We start from the raw sequence: 10,945 nt of genomic DNA on the forward strand, positions 1-10,945 counted from the left end.
CTGGAAATTGAAGAAAGACATCTGTAGCAGTAAACACTGCTCTAAACCTTTGAGCTGCATCTCTAGCCCTAGGTCCAATTTTCTTTAGTTCATATTCCTTAAAATTTCGGTGCCATAATAGCATTGTGTTGTCTTAATAATGTGTGATATTATAATGCCATTGTGAAATCATAATACCATTGTGATATCATAACACCATTGTGAAATCATAAAATCTTTGGGATGTCATGATACTAATTTGATGTACTAATATGGTGATGTCAAAATAACATTATGATGTCATAAAACCTTTTTAACATCATATCATTTTGATGGCATAATAGCATTGAGATTTCATGACAACAATGTGATGTCATTATGATTGGGATATCATAATAAATTGTGATGTCTTAATACCTATGTGATGTCATCATACCATGGTGGTTTGATACCATTGTGATATCATACTATTTTGATGCTTTCATTGCATTGTCATATCATAAAAGCATGGTGATATCATTACCCTTGTGATGTCATTCTAGCATTGTAATGTCATAATATTGTGGTGTCATAAGACCATTGTGATGTCATGAGAGCATTGTGATATCATCATTATATTATGGTGTGGTAATACCCTTTTGATATCATAATAGCACTGTGATGTCATCAAAGCATTGTAAAGAAATAATAGTATTGTGATGTCATCATAGTTTTGTGATGTCATGATAGCATTGTGATATAATGGTAGCATTGTGATGTTATAATAGCATTGTGATGTCATAATATCATTGTGATGTCATGATAGCGTTTTAAAGTCAGCATACCTTTGTGATCTCGTAATACCATTGGGAATATCATACAATTGTGATGTAATAATACCATTGGGATATCATAAAACATTGAGATGTCATCAAAGGATTGTGATGCCATAATTCAATTATGACATTATACCATATGATGTCATCATTGCATTGTGATTTCATAATAGCATAGTGATATCATAAGATTTTTGTGATGTCATAATTCCATTGTGATGTCCTCTTAATATTGTGATGTCAAAATACCATTGTGAAGTCATAATACCATTGTGATATCAACAAGCATTTTGATGATAAAATAATATTGAGATGTCATTATACCATTGTGATGTCATAATTTTATTTTGATATCATATGATATGATGTCATTGCACTGTGATGTCATCATAGCATGGTGATCTCAAATAGGATTGTGATATCATAGCATTGAGATATCCTAATATCATTATAAAGTCATATCTTTGTGAAGTCATAATATCATTGTGGTGTAATAACTCAATTGTGATGTCATAACAAAAATCATATCATAATAACATTGTGATGTTGTAATAGCATTGGGATTTCTTAATAGCATTGGGATGTCATGATTGTGATGTTAATAGCATTGTGAAGTCATCAGTGTATTCTGATGTCCTAATACCATTGTATAGTCATATCATTGTAAAGTCATAATAGCATTTTGATGTCATAATTCCATTGTGATGTCATACCAGAATCATATTGTGATCTTCTAATAGCATGGTGATATCATAATACAAGTGTGAAGTCATAAAACCTTTGTGATGGCATAAAACTGTGATGTCAAAATAGCATTGAGGTGACATCGTGATGGCATTATAGCATTTTGATGTTATAATACCACTATGATGTTATAATACCATTGTGATCTCACAATACCATTGTGATATGATAATACTCATGTGATGTCAGGATAGCATTGAGATGTCATAATTGCATTGTTGTGTTATAATATTATTGTGATGTTATAATTCCATTGTGATATCATTCCATATGATGTCATAATAGCAGTGTAATGTCCGACTTCATTGTGAAGTCATAATAGCACTGAGATGTCATGACACTGTTGTAATAACTTAGTACAAGTGAGATGTCATAATAAATTTGTGATGTCATAATATCAATGTGATGTCATAATAGAATTGTGATATCATAATACTATTGTGAAGTCATAATACTATATGAGCTAATAATACCATTTTTCATATACTCATTGGAATTTGTTCAGATTCTCAGAGCCAAGGCCATTAAAGAAAACTGAGTTCATCCTTACCACATCATGTCACCACCCTTAAGAAGAAGACATCAGTCCTGTAGAGCTCTATACTTTATCCCCTTAATCACAGTTTTATTTATGTATTTATTTATTATGGTATGTTCACTTTGTATCCCTTCTGCTGTCCTCTCCTTCTTCTTCCAGTCCCACCCAGCCTCCTCCGTTTACCCCTATGCCCTTTCTGTAATTCCCTGATAAGAGAGGTCCTCCTCCCCCTTCTATATGACGCTAGCTTATCAGGTATCACCAAGACTGGCTGCATCATCTCCCCATGTGGCCTAATTCTCAGGACATTGTTCTCCTTGTGTCTTCAATTGCCTCTAATTATGACACCCTTCTTGCCTCCTCTTCTGCAAGCTTCCCAGAAATCTGAGGTGAGGGTTAATTTCAGAGTAAAATCCCATTTAGAGTTGGGTGTTTTAAGATCTCTCTCTGCATAATATCGAACTCTGTGTCTGTGTATACAATAGCATTTGATGCAGAAGATAGCATTTCTATGGATGCAAAAACATGGCACTGATCTTTCTGTTGAGGATGGAGAGCAACTTGAAAATTTCCGAGGATGGCCTCTTCCAACATCTCAATTAACAGCCACCAAATTCTCCTACTGGAACACAAGGAAGGTCACAATATGTGGCCTATTGAAACTTTATTCCGCACTTTTAAGAGACCATCTAATAAGTGAATACATATCATTTAAGTCTTTCTGCATTGTAGTTACTTCACCCAGTATGATTTTTCCTGGTTCCATCCATTCGCGTGAAATATCTTGATGTCACTTTCTTTGCTGAATAATACTTTGTTATGGAAATATTGAACGTTTTCTCCAAAGAAGATTGTCAGTCCTGTTCTTTATAACTTGGAATTTGCTAGGACTTTAATCATTGTATTGAATGACAAACTATCAGGATAACTATGTTCTTTTAGCCTAGAAGTCCCTCCAACATCTTTCACTTCCTGGTGATTTGAATTGCATTGTCCTCTTGAAGCTCTCTATTTACATGTAGAGTCCCGAGTGACGAAATGTATGTGAAGCATTAGGAGTTATGGCCACATTAGCTAATGTAATTCCTATTGAGGTTATATTATAGGAGGGTGTGCTTTGAGGTTGATGTACCAATGAAAGTGACCAGACAGAATGGATTCTCTGTCTCTCAGTCTCTCAGTATCTTTCACTTTAAACTTTGTTTCTATCGGTGTTGTTATCTCTATTTCTAAATCTTTCTAGCTCTATTTCTCTTGTCTCTATCAGTCTCTCTCTCTCTTAATTGTCACATGTGCTTCAGTATGAAAATCTCTCAGTTCTTCTGAAGTTCTACCATAAGATGACTGCTTGCTGACAGGACATCATGGATAGTCTCTGTTAAAATATAAGCAAGGTCCTAATTAAAAGCTTTTTGTTCAAAGAGTTGCCTTGGTCAGGGAATATTTTCCCAGTAAGTAATTTACTGAGGACACATCTGTTTATTTAACAAATAATAATGGAATCTGTGATAATGTGTAACTCAACATGTCAAGGGAACGTGATTTATTAATGACCACTTGAAAGAAATGTTACAATATTCCTGAATTAAGTGTCTTGGACACAGTAATTTTCATCTCTGGGTGGTGTGCTTTCAGATGCCCAGATTGAAGCATGTAGGGATTCTCAGCCTTTCTCTCAAGCAGGCCATCCACTTGTGCCATTTATTAACTGGCTCCTGAAACCCTTACTTGCTGTCATCTTCTTCTTTACATCATTCTCCCTCTCAGCCTATCAGCACATGATAGAAGATTGAGGTTTCCATGGAGTGGAGTAAACAAATGTTCACCAGTGTCCAGTACCTCTGATCCTCTTCACACCTGACTTTTTCTTGTGAAACCCAACAAGCCTTTATCTCATCCCTTTATCCAGATCTGACACCTTTACTCCTGTTAACCTCTGTGATAATGTCAAGTAGGAAATGAATCTTTAATGTTTACTTAATTGGACAGCTTCCTAAGTAGGGAGACTTCAAAGTGGTATGGGATTAAGGAGAATATACAGAATGAATGACAAGGGGGTCTCATAATGTGGTCTTGGATCCAAAATTTTCTAGTTTGTGACTTAGAACTAAGCAGTTACTCGTGTACTCAATAAATGTACCTTCACATTCTTATTGATATTATAGTCTAGCAGGAATTAGGGTTTCCTGGGATACTGAGACTTTAAAATCAGGGACAAAGAAAAAGAAAAGAAAAAAAGATACTTAAATTCAAAAATTTCTTTTTGAAGTACTGGCTTGTGTTTCATTTAAAAAAAATCATTAATTTTAGTTTAGTATTAGGACAGAATTTCTAAAATGGCCCAATATATGTTTCTATCATTTTGTATTCTGTGTATAGATAAAACTAATTAGCAGTTAATTCTGGGTCACCAATAGTGCATTAGTGTCTCATGAAGGAGAGAAATAAATGCACTTCCCTTTGTAGTCATTCAAAAAAAAAAAAAAAGAACATGTGAAAGAGAAGGAAACCAGGGATTCATTTGGTTGAAATAAAGAAAGATCTGTTAGTGTAAAAGGAGACCTAACAGGCAATAAACTCTTTAACAGCCTGTGCTGTTCCACACTAGTTTTTCCAACCCTCTATGAACAGGTTTGCATGGAAGATCTGGCTGGATTGGCAGCTATTTCCTACTCAGGGGTCAGTGAGGAACCGTGCTGGTCCTGGGGTTTAAAGTTCAAACTTGGCCTTCAGGACAGAGAAATGTGTACATATTATATGTCTAGAACAGAAGAGCAGTTGTGTTTCTTGCTGAGTTCCTCAAGACAAACATGTAAATGGTAAATGTAGTGTTAGTGCCAGGACTGCTTGTTCAGAGGTGCCACCTGAGCTCATGATGTCTGAGGTAGCTGGGTAACCACTAGCTGTAATCTGGGATTCTCTGCTACATCAGGAGTTCCTGGAAAGCATGCCTTACAAAGTCAAACTCTGTCCTCCATTAGTGGAATCTTTTCTCCATGTTAAAAGTCATTGTAAAAGTTGTCAACATATGATTCTTTTGATTTTGTGGGAATTTCATATAATATACATTACACTCATTTTCTATTGCTCCCAAGTTGAAATTCCTACCCATGTATCACACTATTTTTTTTCCTTTAAAATACATCAATAGAAATATGTGTTATTCATCTATTCATTGGAACATGATCAGAGTCTCAGTGCCATGTCCCTTAAAGAAAACTGAGTTCATCCTTTCTGCACCCTGGTACCACCCCAAGAAGAAGACATCAGTCCTGTAGAGCCCTATACTTCATCACCTTTATCACAGTTTTTCTTAAATATTTACTTATTACAATTGGTTCATTTTGTATTCCCTCTGCTGGCTACTCCCCTTTTCCTTCCCGTCCTACCTAGCCACCTTCTACTACCCCTGTGCTTTTCTGTAGATCCCTGATAGAGAAGACCTACCTCCCCCTTCTATCTGAACTGAGCTTCTCACATCTTATCATGGCTGGCTGCATCATCTTTCTCTGTGTCCTGAATCTCATGGCATTTTTCTCCATGTGTCTTCAATTCCCTCTATTTATGACACACTTCCTGCCTCTTCTCCTGCAGGCTGCCCAGAGCTCTGAGAGGAGGGAGAATTTCCTAGGGAAATTCCATTCAGAGCTGGGTGTTTTAAGGTCTTTCTCTCTCTGCATAATATCTGACTGTGGGTCTCTGTATGCAATCCCATTTGATGCAGAGGAAAGCATCTCTGTAGATCCAATAACATGTCCCTCATCTATCACTTGAGGGCAGGGAGCAACATATTTTAATAACAACAGTCTGGGTTGCTTGAAAATTTTCATGGAATGTCCTGGCCCAACAACTCAATTCACTACCACACAATTTCCCTTGTGGAAGAGTGGTTTGATCACAATAGATTGCCTTTTGGAACTTAATCCCCAATATTAGGAGACCTCCTAATAAGTGAATACATATCATATTTGTCTTTTTGCATTATAGTTACTTCACCCAGGATGATTTTTCCTGGTTCCATCAATTTGCCTCAAAGTGTTCATGATGTCATTTTCTTAGCTGAATAATACTCCATTATGGAAATAATCCACATTTTCCCCAAAGGAGATTGTCAGTCCTGATCTTTAGACCTAGGAAGTTGATAGGACTTCAATCTTTTTAATGAATAAAAAAAAAATCAAGATAAGTATGTTCTTTTAGGATAGAAGTCCCTCCATCTTCTTCCACTTCCTGGTAATTTGAATTGCAATGTCCCTTTGATGCTCTCTATTTACATGTGGAGTCCCCAGTGAGGAAATGTCTTGTATAGATTAGGAGTGATGATTTTGTTGGATAACATAATTCCTGTTGGAGTTATGCCCCAACCCGTGGGACCTAGTTATTCGTGGGAGCGAAGGGGGTCACAGCCTGTAAAAGGTGAGCGGGAGAAAGGAATGACTCAAGCAAATGTGCACTTGTCAAGAGTCAAATTTTATTGAACCAAAGTAGGATTTTAAGGCCAACCTTAGGGGTGGGGCGAGGGAGGAGCTCAGTGCAGAATCCTTTTTACTCAGGGAGGGGCAGGTTAGAAAGTTTCAGTTTAGAGTCGCTCAACTCAGGAAGGGCAGGGTGGAAGTTACAGAATCTTCTAGGAAGTCAAGGCAGAGTTAGCACATCTCTGTAATTGTCAAGCAACCAGGTGCAGCAGGGTGGAGGGAGTGAGAAAAGGTCGGAAGTTTCTCGGGGCTTGTCTCCAACAGAGTTATAATATAAGAGGGTGTGCTTTTAGGTTGATATGCTAAGCAAAGTTACCAGACAGAATGGAATCTCTGTCTCTCAGTCTCTGTCACTTTATATATTTGTTTATGCAAGTCTTGGTCCCTCAATCTAAATCTGTCTCTCTAGTTCTTTCTCTCTCTCCCTTTCTTTCTCTGCCTAACTCTCTCTCCTGCTGCTTTTGGTACAGTATGAAAAGCTCTCAGTTCTCCTGAAGTACTACAACATGATTACTGCTTGCAGAAGTATTCCTAGATGGTCTCTGTAAAAATATAAAAAGGTCCCAATTAAACATTTTGTGTTCAAAGATTTATCTGTGTCAGGGAGTGTTTCCCCACAAAGTAATTCACTGACTGAGGACATTTCTATACATTAAACAAATAATAATGGAATCTATGATAATGTGAATCTCACATGTCAAAGACACATGCCTTTATTAATGACCTCTTTAAATATGTTACAATTTTCCTTGTAATGACTGGCTCATGAATCTCTAACTGGCTTTCACCTGTTTCATGACATCATTCTCCCTCTCAGCCAAACAGCACCTGAGGTTTCCATGGTGATGAGTAATCAAACTTTCCTGAGTGTCCAGAATCTCTGATCCTGACACACTTGACTTTTTCTTGTGAAACGCAGCAATCATTTATCTTATCTCTATCGAATCCCACACCTTTACTTCTGTTTACCTCTGTGACATTCTCAGGTAGGAAATGAAACTTAAATGTTTATTTAATTGGAAAGCTTCCTAACTAGGAAAGCTTCAAAATGAAGTGGGATTAAGAGGAATTTAATGAATGACAATGTGGTCTCCTACTGTGGTCTTTGATCTGAAATTTCATAGGCTGTGACTTAGAACTGAGCAGTTATTGTTGTATTCACTAAATGTACCTTCACATCTTATTGATATGATAGACTGGCAGGGCCTAGGTTTTCCTGCTGTAGAGTCTTTAGGACCAGCGAAAACAATAGGAAACCAGACAATTCCTGGGACTGGTTTGGCTGAAACAGAGTAAGATGATTGAGTGTAAAAGCAGAACTGAGGTGCAATAACCTTTTTTACAGCTGTGGCTGTATGACACTAGGTTTGGCAACCATCAGGGAAAGGGTAACCTTGACTGCCCTATCCATTTCAGCAACTATGTCCTACTCGGAGTAATCCTCCTGGTCCTGGGGTTTACAGTTAAAACTTGGCCTTCAGGATAGAGAAATGAGTCCCTGTTATATGCCTAGGACACAAGAACAGCTGTGTTTCCTACTGTGGTCCTTTAGACAAACCTTAATAGCATGTGTTACAAAGTTAAACCCTGCCCTCCATTAGCAGAATCTTTTTTTCATGTCAAAAGTCATTGTAAATATTGTCAACATATTATTCTTTTGATTATGTTGGAATTTCATACAAATAATACTACTACACTACTTATACATTGCTCCTAGGTTCAAATTCCTACACATGTGTCACACTAAAATATTTTTTTCTTTAAAATACATCACTTGAAGTAAATGTTGTTCATATATTCATTGAAATATGATCAGAGTCTCAGTGGCAAGTCCTTAAAGAAAACTGAGTTCATCTTTGCTGTGATCTGACACCAACCCCAAGCAGAAGGTATCAGTCCTGTGGAGCTCTATACTTCATCACCTTGATCGCTGTTCTTTTTGTGTGATTATTAATTAAGTTTTGTTCATTTTATATCCCTTCTGCTGCTGCCTACTCTCTCTTATCATTCCAGTCCAACCCAATCTCCTTAATCTACCACTATTCCTATTCTCTAGTTCCCTGATAGGGGAGGCATTCCTCTCCCTTCTATCTGACGCTGGCTTACCAGGTATCATCAAGGCTTGCTGTATCTTCTTCCTCTGTGGGTTGATTCTCAGGACATTGTTCTCCTTGTGTCCTCAATGCTCTCTACTTATGGCACTCTTCCTGCCTTCTCTACTGGAGGTTTCCCAGAGCTTTGAGGGAATAGAGAATTTCATAGAGAAATCCCATTTAGAGCTGGGTGTTTTAAGGTCTGCATAATAAAGGACTGTGGTTCTCTGTATACAATCCTATTTGATGCAGAAGGTACCATCTCTGTGGGTACAAGATCATGGGACTGATCTATCAGTTGAGGGCAGAGAGCAGCATATTTTAATAAAATAAGCCTGGGTTTCTTGAATTTACTTAGGATGCCCTAGCCCAAAAGCTAACTGTCACCCATTCCCCTTAGTAGAACACGGCTTTGGTCCCAATAGATGGCCTATATATAACCTATAGATGGTTATATATATAACCATTTTCCTTAATTTTATCACACAGTATTAGAAGACCACCTAAGAAATGAATACATACCATAATTTTCTTTCTACATTTTAGTTACTTCACCCAGGATGATTTTTCCTGGTTCCATCCATTTGCCTGAAAATATCATGATATCATTTCTTAGCTGAAAAATATTCTTATGGAAATATTTCACATTTTCCACAAAGGATATTGTCAGTCCTGTTCTTTAGTCCTTGGAAGTTGCTGGGACTTTAATCATAGTATTGAATAAAAAACTATCTAGATAACTACATACTTTTAGCCTAGAAGTACCTCCATCTTTTTCCACTTCCTGGTGATTTGAATTGCATTGTCCTCTTGAAGATCATCTATTTATATGTGGAGTCCACAGTAAGGAAATATCTGGGAAGTGTTAGGAGGTGTGGCCTTGTATAATTCCTATTGGAGTTATATTGGAGGAAGGTATGCTTTGAGTCTGTTATGTCAATGAAAGTGACCTGACAAATTTGAGTCCCTGTATCTTGGTCTTTATCTGTTCATCTCGGTTCTTTGTATTTCTGAATAGTCTCTCTAGCACTTACTCTCTCTGTCTCTATCAGTGTCCCTCTCTTGGCCTGCTGCTTTTGGTTTAGTATAAAAACCTCTCAGTTCTGCTGAAGGACTACAACAAGATGTCTGCTGGCTGATGTGACATCATGGATCATCTCTCTAAAAATTAAGCAAGGTCTCAATTAAAACCTTTTTATGTAAATATTTGCATTTGTCAAGGAGCATTTTCAAAGTAAGTAATTCACTGAGTGAGGACATACCTATGCATTTAATAAATAATAATGGAATCGTTGATAATGTGAAGCTCACATGTCAAGGCCACCTGGATGTTTAATGAACACTTGAACGAAATATATGACCATTTTCCTTAACTAAGAATCTTGGACATAGGAACTGTCATCTCTGAATTGTGTGCTCTCAGCTGCACAATTTGAGGCAGATCTGCTCAGCCTTTCTCTCAAGCAGTCTGTCCACTTGGCCCATTTAATAACTGGCTCCAAAAACTCTTACTGGATTACACCTGTTTCTTGACATCATTCTCCCTCTCAGCTAATCAGCACCTGAGAAAATCTTGATGTTTCCATGAAGCTACATGAACAAACTTTCTTGAGTGTCCAGTATCTCTGACCTTGTGTACATATGACTTTTTTCTTCTGAAACCCAGCAAGTCTTTATCTCAACACTTTATCCAGATCCCACACCTTAACAAATCCTGTTTAGCTCTGTGACAGTCAGGTAAGAAATTAAACTTTAATCTTACTTTATTTAATTGGGGAGCTTCCTAAGTAGGGAAGCTTCAAAGTGATATGGGATTAGGGGGAATGTACCAGATGACAAGGTGATCTCCTACTGTGGTCTTGGATATGAAATATCCTAGGTTGTGACTTCAACCTGAGCATTTACTGGCATACTCACTAAATGGACCTTTATATTTTATTGATATAATAATTTGGCAGAGTGGATGTTCCCCTGGGTTATCTAGTCTTTAACAGCAGGGAAAAAAAATGAAACCAGACAATTGATGGGGCTGGTTTGGCTGAAACAGAAAAAGAGAGTGAGTGTAAAAAGAGTATTGAAGGGTAATAAAATCTTTCACAGCTATTGCTTTACCACATTTGTTTTGCCAACCCTCTGCAAGAAGGGTTGTCTTGGCTGACCTGGCTAGATGTGCAGCTGTGTCCTACTCAGTGGTAAGTGAGGAACCCTCCTTGTCCTGGGGATTTTACTTAAAAATTTTCCTTCAGGAGATATAAATGGGTCAGTGTTATATGCCTAGGATACAAGAGCAGCTGAGTTCCT

The sequence above is a fragment of the Meriones unguiculatus genome (assembly GCF_030254825.1).
Source record: "Meriones unguiculatus strain TT.TT164.6M chromosome Y unlocalized genomic scaffold, Bangor_MerUng_6.1 ChrY_unordered_Scaffold_35, whole genome shotgun sequence".
NCBI classification, from domain to species: domain Eukaryota; kingdom Metazoa; phylum Chordata; class Mammalia; order Rodentia; family Muridae; genus Meriones; species Meriones unguiculatus.